The following is a 10,660-nucleotide window of genomic DNA, read 5'->3' as shown; positions in this document are numbered from 1 at the left end:
AAAGGAAGAGAGGTTGACATCTAAAGGGTAGTTATGGGACGGATGATTAACCCCTGTCGCCAAGGTTACCCTATACTACTGTATTGCTGCAGAGTCCTTGCAGTAATTTGTGTGTGCATGTGCGTGTGCGCGTATGCGTGTGTGCGCGTGCGTGTGTGCGTGTGCATGTGCGTGTGTTTGTGCGGAGGACATGCACCCAACCTACTTCAATATGCTACTTAAAGACTTACACTGCATGAAGGACCTACTCTCATCCCGAGACTACTGAATAAGTAGTCTCCACACTCATACACCAATATACCAGCATATTAGCAGGGAAATTCAATTCTGAGAGTCTAGTCAGAAGTCTTCCTCATTGGTGTTGCTACTGACAAGCACACACAGTCATACCAATCAGCAGAACATCTGAAGGGTTTTGGCTGGTCTGCTGTGATTGTCATGGGGCTAACCTGTACTGACCTTAACAAAAAGCTAACACTAACCAAACCAAGCAGTTACACTAATCCCTCTGTGCTGGGGAAGGATGACACAACAGACAAAAACCTACATCCATCTTTCTGAAGAAGGCATTTCCACTTACCTCACCCCCGGGCAAATGGCAGCAGTGGTCCAGAGAACACTGAGTTTATATCAAGAACTTTAACTGACCCCCAGACAATACAAAAACGACTAAAATGAACAGCCATACCACTGACTGACTAAAGGGAAAAACTATATCAGTGACTGACAGGTGGGAACAGCCATACCACTGACTGACTTAAGGGAGAAGCTATGCCAGGGACAAAGGGAAGAGTGATTTGAATGATATATCACATGACAGACAGCATAAAGGCAGGACAAACACTCAGACTCCAGCCAACTGCATGATCTGACCTTTCTGAAAGAACAAGACATGTAAAAAAAGTGTCACTTTTCTTTGTCACCACAATTACCCGCCACCTTTCCTCACACCTCACCCTTCCTCACGCCGCACCCTTCCTCACGCCGCACCCTTCCTCACGCCTCACCTTTCCTCACCTGCCTCACCTTTCCTCACCTGCCTCATCTGCCTCATCTGCCTCACCTGCTGCTTCTCTTATACATTCATGCAACCAGTCTCTCATCACCATTTACTGTAGTTTCTAAAGTTCACATGTTGGCCTCAGATTTTAGCTGTGTTAGGGTTTAACACTGACTGTACCTGAACATCGATAAATGAAAGAAAGGAGAACATTAAGCAGGAGCTGAGGGGAGGGAGGGGGGGCATCACAACAGTACTTAAAGTCAAGCCACACCTTCTGGCTTTGTCCTGTAGAGCTGTGTGTGCAGTTTGGTGTCCTGGTAAGGCAAGAACAAAAATGTTCAAGCAGTTTGTATAGCCTCAGTGTGTGTGTGCTGTGTGTGTGTACACGCGTGCACAGTGTGAGTGAGTATGTGTGTGTGTGTGTGTGTGTGAGTGTGAGTGTGTATGTGCGCTGTGTGAGGGTGTGTGCGCGCAGTGTGAGTGTGAGTGTGTGTGTGTGCGTGTGTGCAGGAGAGCCTGGGTATGAGTGCTAGAGGTAGCATTATACCAGCTATCCAAAGGACATGTTCTGGTATCATTGTCCCACAGCGGGGACAGGGTAAAACTACAAAAAACCCCGACTTGCTTCTCCCTTTACCCTTTCCTCTCAGAGCCACGGCAGAGCTGACTGTGCGTGCGAAGCATGTGAGAATGCTGAAATGTACACGCATAATCTTGGGACAATTAAAGTCACACACGTGGCCGCACACATTTGCAAAATGGGCACATTTAAATTAATAAGCGTTATTCACACAAATGCCTGTCAGGCCTTGTATGGCATGCAAATGCACTCTGAAATTTCCAGTCAAGGAACATTCTGATACTCATTTTCTCACATATGAATAGATCTGACAGGTTACACACACACACACACACACACACACACATAGACACACACCCTTGGGTTAACCAATAATTGTAGCCCTGAGTCAGCAGCTAACCCTTTGGCTAACACCCAGGAAACACGGGAGCCATGCAGACTGCAGGCTAAACATCCACCCACAGAAGGGCAGGCGCAGGCGCATGCGCAGGCGGAGGTCATCCTAGGGGTCAGGCTAAGCAGCCTGCAGCCAGGCTAGTCCACAGCTGCAGTGTGAAAGCAGCCTCAGCACGCTGACACAGAGCCAGCTAAACACATTTCAAACATGCACTTATGCACACGCGCACACACACACACCGCATACACAGACACACACACACACACACACACACACACACACACACGGAATGCTTTCATACAAACATGTTTTTTAAGTCCTGGTTTCATATTCTCCCACTCTGTGGCAGATGGGGGGGCTTTAACAGCACACACATGTATCAGCGTAAAGTCCCCCTGTCTTCTTACATCTACACAGCACACTTCACTTTCATCCACTCCTGACCTGTAACACAGCCAAACAAACACCCACACTTCACTGCCTTCCCTGTGAAAAAAGAACATCTGTTTTATTCCACAAATTTATCAGTGTGACACATGAACAGAAACCGAACATTCTTAAAATGATTTGGCAAAAGTCCTTTATGGCAGAACAAATCTGCCCTCCTTCACACACACACACACACACATACACACACATACACATACACACACACACCACACACACACACACGCAAACACCACACACACACACACACACACACACACCACACACACACACACACGCAAACACCACACACACACACACACACACACACACACACACACACACACACACACGCAAACACCACACACACACATACACACACACACACACACACGCACAAAAATATATGACATATTTCCAGTGTTAATTATACACAGCATCCTTGATGGATCTAAGAGGTTCTAATGAAGTCATAGGAAACAATCAGATGAACAACCACTTTGAACATTTCAGAGGAACTTAAGCAAACCAGAGGAGCAGATGGTAGCTATGTTTAATTGAACAGTGGGAAGGAAATATAAGAGATGCCAGTTTGTTGTTTTGTTTGCGTTATTTTTCCCCCTCTCTCTCTCTTCCCCCTAAGAGAGGATTTGAGGATGCGCTGACAGAGAGTTTGGGGGGGAGGGGGGCAGAGACAGTCATGATTTCCTCTCCTCCACTGGGAAAACAGAGTGTTTCAAAGCAGAGTGAAGTGAAGAAAAGAATGGAATGGTGTGAGAGTGATGGTAGGACCAGCGGACACAGGTCAGAAAGAGGGAAATGTTCATAGAAGGACAGAATAAGAGGTGGAGAGAATAAAGACATGACAAGAAGGAGGAGAAGGAGGGATAAGAGATGGAGAGAAAAACAGAGGAAGCGGAGTCGAGGATAAATGCCCCCTCCATTCTGATGAGTAACAGGCCCTGAAGGTTTATCTATATTTCGTGAAGGAGAGGGAGGGAAAAACAGAGAAGGGGGAGGACGTCAGCCATGCTCCTAAGATTCCTACAGCTGACTGACAGTCAAATCATCAGTTGCTCCGAGCCTGGGCTGACATATACACACAGTGTCCTCACAACAGCAATGTCCCCACAACGCACACACACGCGCACGTGCACACACACACACATGCACACACACATGCACACACACACACACGTACACACACATACACACACACACACACACACACACGTACACACACGCACGTATGTACACACACATACACACACACACACACGTACACACACATACACACACACACACACAAAGTCAAGAATATGCGTTATTTCTCTTTTGACAGTTATCCTTGTCACACCCCTTTTAGTTTTTCTCACTCACTCTCTAATACGAGTGTGGCCTGTACCCTGGGGCTGTGGTTTGTTGACAGAGAAGTGGTTTGGTTACGGTGATTGAGGTGGTCAATGAAAACTATGGCAGAATATATTGCTGTCTTGGTTGGAGGGTAAAGCTAATTTGTGAGAGTGAAGTTCTGTATACATATTACAAGTTTCTGTGGTGTGTCTATGTGCGTGTGAGAGAGAGAAAAACAGGCACTTGGAGTGAAAAAGCATGTGGAGATAAATCATCACCAATGAGGAACATGGCATAGCTCAAAAGCTGACAGAGGGAGAAAACACACAGAGCAAAATCAATCATTCCAGTTACACTTTGTTTCATACCGATAAAAGTTTACTACTACTCTTCTCCTCAGTTCAAAGGCTCTTGAGGTTTTATGCACGAAGATAATGACACATTTGTGTTATGTTTGACCCCCTCTCTCTCTCTCTCTCTCTCTCTCTCTCTTTCTGTTACACTGTGCTGTAACTGGGTCACACTTAGTATTTCCTTTACCTCTGTCTCTGTGGGCCCAGTCAGGCCTGTAGAACTCTACTCACAGGCCCAGTCAGGCCTGTAGAACTCTACTCACCGCATGAACTTACTTATCCATGCCATGAGCTCATGTCCTGTTGGACCAGGACCAGTCCTGCATAGGCCTGTGGAGGGTGCAGGGGCGGCTGGCAAATTTATACTTCAAAGTTTTTCTTTTTCCCCCAGAGTGCTGTGACATATATTACAGTCACTGGCAGTCCTCCCGAGCTTCATGAAACACAGCATACATCTCTCAGTCACAGAGGCCAGCCAGTGTGCCCATAAACACACCATCTGAGAGTGGAACAGTGGAGAGCTGAAAGCGTATGTTTACAGAGTTCAAGTGCAAGGGAATGTACCTGCTACCTCTGCATTGTTCTCCAACCATCGAGGGCTCTATCACCAGCATCAACTGGGAAACTGACTGTGTTCTGGACACTGACACTGTGTTCTGGAACATTCTGAAACCCAAATGAACCAAGAGAGCTCTACTGCTCATGAACAGAGTTTTAGAAACTTTCTGGATCAGAGGTCTTCAGTTCAGATCAGCATTAAACCAGGCACCTTTTTCTGAATGTGACACCTAGAATATTTTTTATAACATTTTATTTTAGTCCTTGGGGAACAAATGCTCTAGAACATGTTCCACTAGCAAAACAACATCCAGATTACAAATTATGAAAAGAAAAGTATTAAAGAGGAAGCCATTGTTTGAATCCACTGTTTAGCATTTTTATCTTTGCCTGTGACCTGCGATTGTTTGCCTGTGACCTGCCTAACTCATCTCTGTCACTGAGACAACAACAAGAGCTGTCACTCAACCTGGTCCACTCAGCCTGGTCCACTCAGCCCAGTCCACTCAGCCCGGTCCACTCAACCTGGTCTACTCAGCCCGGTCCACTCAACCCGGTCCATCTGTCCACTCCACTCAGCCCGGTCCACTCAACGCGGTCCACTCAGCCTGGTCCACTCAACTTGGTCCACTCAGCCCGGTCCACTCAGCCCGGTCTACTCAACCCGGTCCACTCAGCCCGGTCCACTCTGCACTGTTTACTCAGAATGTTGTCATACAGCTCGAGTACAGCAGTCAGACAGAAATGAATGCTGACAAGAGGACCTTTTTTCAGGCCAAAGCTCTAAACACTCTTCACAGAGAGGCGGAGGACCAAATGAACTGTGCATGCAAAACTGCCTCACGCATGCAGACACATGACAGTCAAGATCATCAACCAGTCACACGGTATTCAATCAATCAAACACATAACGTAACACATCTCCCATAGCGAGAGTTACTTCAGCTCGTAAGGACAGAGTTTGAAAAATAAAGGAACAGCTCTGAAAAAGAGCCAAAAAGAATCTGGACTGATTGTTTACTTATGACTGCATGGTGATGACTGTATGACTCTGTCTGATGACTGTATGACTCTGTGTCTGATGACTGTATGACTCTGTGTGATGACTGTATGACTCTGTGTGTGATGACTGTATGACTGTGTGTGATGACTGTATGACTCTGTGTGATGACTGTATGACTCTGTGTGTGATGACTGTATGACTGTGTGATGACTGTGTGATGACTGTATGACTGTGTGTGATGACTGTATGACTGTGTGTCTGATGACTGTATGACTCTGTGTGTGATGACTGTATGACTGTGTGATGACTGTGTGATGACTGTATGACTGTGTGTGATGACTGTATGACTGTGTGTCTGATGACTGTATGACTCTGTGTGTGATGACTGTATGACTGTGTGTGATGACTGTATGACTGTGTGATGATGACTGTATGACTCTGTGTGATGACTGTATGACTGTGTGTGATGACTGTATGACTCTGTGTGTGATGACTGTATGACTCTGTGTGATGACTGTATGACTCTCACTGCGTGAAAAGTGGTGTATTCGGAAATATCTGGACAAAGTAAATTTCCGGTAAACATGCTGTTTTCCGGAGGTATTCGGATGCCCGCAGAACTTTGTCATGCGGACCTGAAAACTCCCGCAAATGTCCGAGTACAGCTGTTAGACGGCAGTTTTCAGGCATCCGCGTGACCACAGTCGTTAGCTGATGGCTTGGCCTTTCAAATGCTAATAACAGTCAGTGGTCTAGGTGGGACTGGGTATATTAGCCTGCCTCCCTTCCTCACTGTAACTTTCTATCAGTTAGCCTATATGTAATATTTAGCCGATATTTTGATAACCACACAAACTTCTTAGGTGTTGCATGGTGTATAATATAGCAGTGGTAGGCCCATGTAGCCTTTAATGTCATTGCTCTGTCCTGCAGCTAAATTACAATGGACTCTTCAAATGGAGCATACAAAACAACACTGAAAACATCATTTTAAAAAAAGTCTAAATGAGAGGTTCATTAATCACATATTTGATGGTTATGCAACTGTCCTTTACTTGGGGTCAAAGGTACAGGGTGACCAGATGCAAACAGACCAAATGGGGGACAAGTAGTAAGTTTGTGTGGGACAATATGGGACATGTTACTAATGCTGAGAGATAATGTAAAACTTAGATATAATGTCAGTCTAACTGAATAAGAAACACTTTTATACACTTGTATTGATAGACATCCACCATGCATTGGCCATTACAGGCCAATGAAAGGCAACTGTACTTAAGCAAAGCGGCAGGCATCATACAGCTCAAGTCTTTCAAGTTAAAGCCCTGACCAAATCCAACTATAGGAATAAATAAGGCTCAAAATAAAATATTACATAAAATAAAACAATTTGAATGCAAATCTTTATATCAAGCCAAAATCTCTATTGGATGAGTAGCATGGTCAGAAGGGATAAAAGAACTTTTCCCTTTCTTTTTGACCATGACGTCGACTGACAGCGTTTATCTTCATATCTGTAAAGTTTTACTAAGTTTGGTTTTTGTGACTTCGTCGGCCCCAGCTGCACAGTTTGATTGACGGCCGCCACAGACTCTTGATGACCGCCCTCAATGCTCTCCTCTCAGCCATTTGGTGAAAGCAAGGCTTTAAAAAAAACTCGCCTATGTTGCATTTTTACTGCTTTTGACATAGCGCTATTAAATAGATTAGAAACTATGCTCATGCGCGGGCGGGTAAAATAATGGATCCATATATTTTTTATTTCTGACAGTTAAAAACCAAACGACCAGCGAAAATGCGGGACATTATTTCAGTACGAGGGATGCGGGACAAAGGATACAGGACTTTAAAAAAAAAAAAAAAAGTTTACAGGGCATAGGAGTTTTTGTTGTTGTTCCTCGATTGTTTGTTCGGAATGTTTCTCCTCAGTACGAGGACGCGCCCCATTTTCAAACCACCCACTTAGAATCTGAGGTTGAGTCCTGTCCAATCAGTTTTCTGTGCGTGCATGGCGTAGAGTGACAGTAACCAATAGCATTGTGTGCAACTGCAGCGCGAAATTTGCTTTGGGGAAGGGGATACCTGTAGTGAGGTAAGGAGAAGCGAGTCACTGAAGGATTACAGAAGTTGTACTCCGTATTCTGTCGATAGTGTGCATTTTGAAGATGGCTTGCAAAAGAACACGTAAGTTTTCGAACGGACAGCGGAGTGGAGAGGCTACTCGTGCGCCGGGAATATCCAATTTTTCCAACGCCAAGTCCAAACGAAAACAAACAACTGGTGTCCCCGTTAAATGCATTTTTAAGAAGATGTCTGAACAGCAGTAAACGTTCATGGAGAATGTTATTCGGCGGTTGGACAGGATGGAGTCCCATCAAAGAGGACAAGAGGAGTCTGCCCGAGAAAAGAAGACGAGCGGGGAATAACTCTGTTTCGGTAAGTTTATTTCTGTAGCCTTCTGGCTTTCGTCTTTGACTGCCGCGCATTCTGATACGTTCACATTTCTCTATTTGCTTTATCCCTTAATGTGGTTGAACATTTGTATTAACTCTTGTATTAATTTTGCTTCTACAGGGAGCTGTGCGGATAATGCATAATGCTGAAAACAACACGCACAGATATGATCCACGGACAAGGTAGGACAGCGTGTTTTGTTGGTAGACTATATCGTCGCGATTGTTTCATAGCAGTGCCTGGAATTCTAAACAAACTTTTAATCAATCTTCCTTTCTTCTCCGCTTTTTTTTCTCTCTAGCATCCTGAAAGACCGATTGAGACTATTCGAAAGAGTTACCGGGTGAATCCAGAGAACAAAGAGGGGGGCAGGATCGCCACTCGAACGAGGCAAAGGAGGAGAAGAGTAAGTCCAAACATCATTTCCCTAGTAGTTCTTAGACTTTTTCTCCATTTGCTATTTTCAGTGATCTAATTTCTGTTTTCACTCTGTTTTCCATCTGCACAAGGCCAGAGCTAGTGTTCTTTAAACTGAGGAAGAGGCTGCCATATGGAGGACCGCATCAGTAGATGTAATTTCTGAAGAGGACGCCGCCATCTTGGATGGAAGGCCAGCGTGGGTCCTCCCGCCTAGCACAGAGTTGTCTGCACTGTGTGGGGTGCTACAGAATAGAGACCACGGAAGCTGGGTTGTTCTTGGGAATGCTCAACATTTAGAGTTTCATTTATGCTCCCAAAAGCATTTGTATTATATACTATGATATTACAGTATATTCTGTTCTAATGTATTCTATTCTGTTATAAATTGTACATTGATATATATATATATATATACATATAATTGTCAATTTATATGCCTTATATTATACTGTATTTGCTTTATTTATAATAAAATTTGTGTAATTCATTTTTGTTTGCCAGACTATCTATACAATCTACCTATGAACATAAAACAACACCACCACCAATAATAATATTAATAATAATAATAATAATTATTATTATTATATAAACCATATGAATTCATGTCTGGGGACCCACAATGGACCAATGGGGAAGGGTTTTAGAGGAGGGGCAAGACATTGCTCCACCAATCCAAAGAAAGACTTTTGACCAATTGCAGGATACCTGGTGGCCCAAGGTGTGAAGTGCAAATGTTCCCTTCCAAGCACCCCCAAGGGATTATTCACCATGGCAACTAAGGGCTCTAGGCAGACCCCAAAACACGGTACATATTCAGGAGTATTCCATGCCGCGTAACAGAGCTGCAAACTGCCGGATACAGCCGATAATCTGTGGAGTATCCGGGAATATACAGGAGTATTCCAGTCCGGATACACCTCTTTTCACGCAGTGTCTGTGTGTGATGACTGTATGACTGTGTGATGATGACTGTATGACTCTGTGTGATGATGACTGTATGACTCTGTGTGTGATGACTGTATGACTGTGTGTCTGATGACTGTATGACTGTGTGATGACTGTATGACTCTGTGTGATGACTGTATGACTCTGTGTGTGATGACTGTATGACTCTGTGTGTGACGACTGTATGACTCTGTGCGATGACTGTATGACTCTGTGTGTGATGACTGTATGACTCTGTGTGATGACTGTATGACTGTGTGATGATGACTGTATGACTCTGTGTGATGATGACTGTATGACTCTGTGTGATGACTGTATGACTCTGTGTGTGATGACTGTATGACTGTGTGTGATGACTGTATGACTCTGTGTGATGACTGTATGACTCTGTGTGTGATGACTGTATGACTGTGTGATGACTGTGTGATGACTGTATGACTGTGTGTGATGACTGTATGACTGTGTGATGATGACTGTATGACTGTGTGATGATGACTGTATGACTGTGTGTGATGACTGTATGACTCTGTGTGATGATGACTGTATGACTCTGTGTGTGATGACTGTATGACTGTGTGTGATGACTGTATGACTCTGTGTGATGATGACTGTATGACTCTGTGTCTGATGACTGTATGACTGTGTGTGATGACTGTATGACTCTGTGTGATGACTGTATGACTCTGTGTGTGATGACTGTATGACTGTGTGATGACTGTGTGATGACTGTATGACTGTGTGTGATGACTGTATGACTGTGTGATGATGACTGTATGACTGTGTGATGATGACTGTATGACTGTGTGTGATGACTGTATGACTCTGTGTCTGATGACTGTATGACTCTGTGTGATGATGACTGTATGACTCTGTGTCTGATGACTGTATGACTGTGTGTGATGACTGTATGACTCTGTGTGATGACTGTATGACTCTGTGTGTGATGACTGTATGACTGTGTGATGACTGTGTGATGACTGTATGACTCTGTGCGATGACTGTATGACTCTGTGTCTGATGACTGTATGACTGTGTGTGATGACTGTATGACTCTGTGTGTGATGACTGTATGACTGTGTGTGATGACTGTATGACTCTGTGTGATGACTGTATGACTCTGTGTGTGATGACTGTATGACTCTGTGTGATGACTGTATGACTGTGT

Source organism: Chanos chanos, chromosome 13, assembly GCF_902362185.1.
Source record: "Chanos chanos chromosome 13, fChaCha1.1, whole genome shotgun sequence".
Lineage (NCBI taxonomy): Eukaryota > Metazoa > Chordata > Actinopteri > Gonorynchiformes > Chanidae > Chanos > Chanos chanos.
This window is presented reverse-complemented; position numbering follows the sequence as displayed.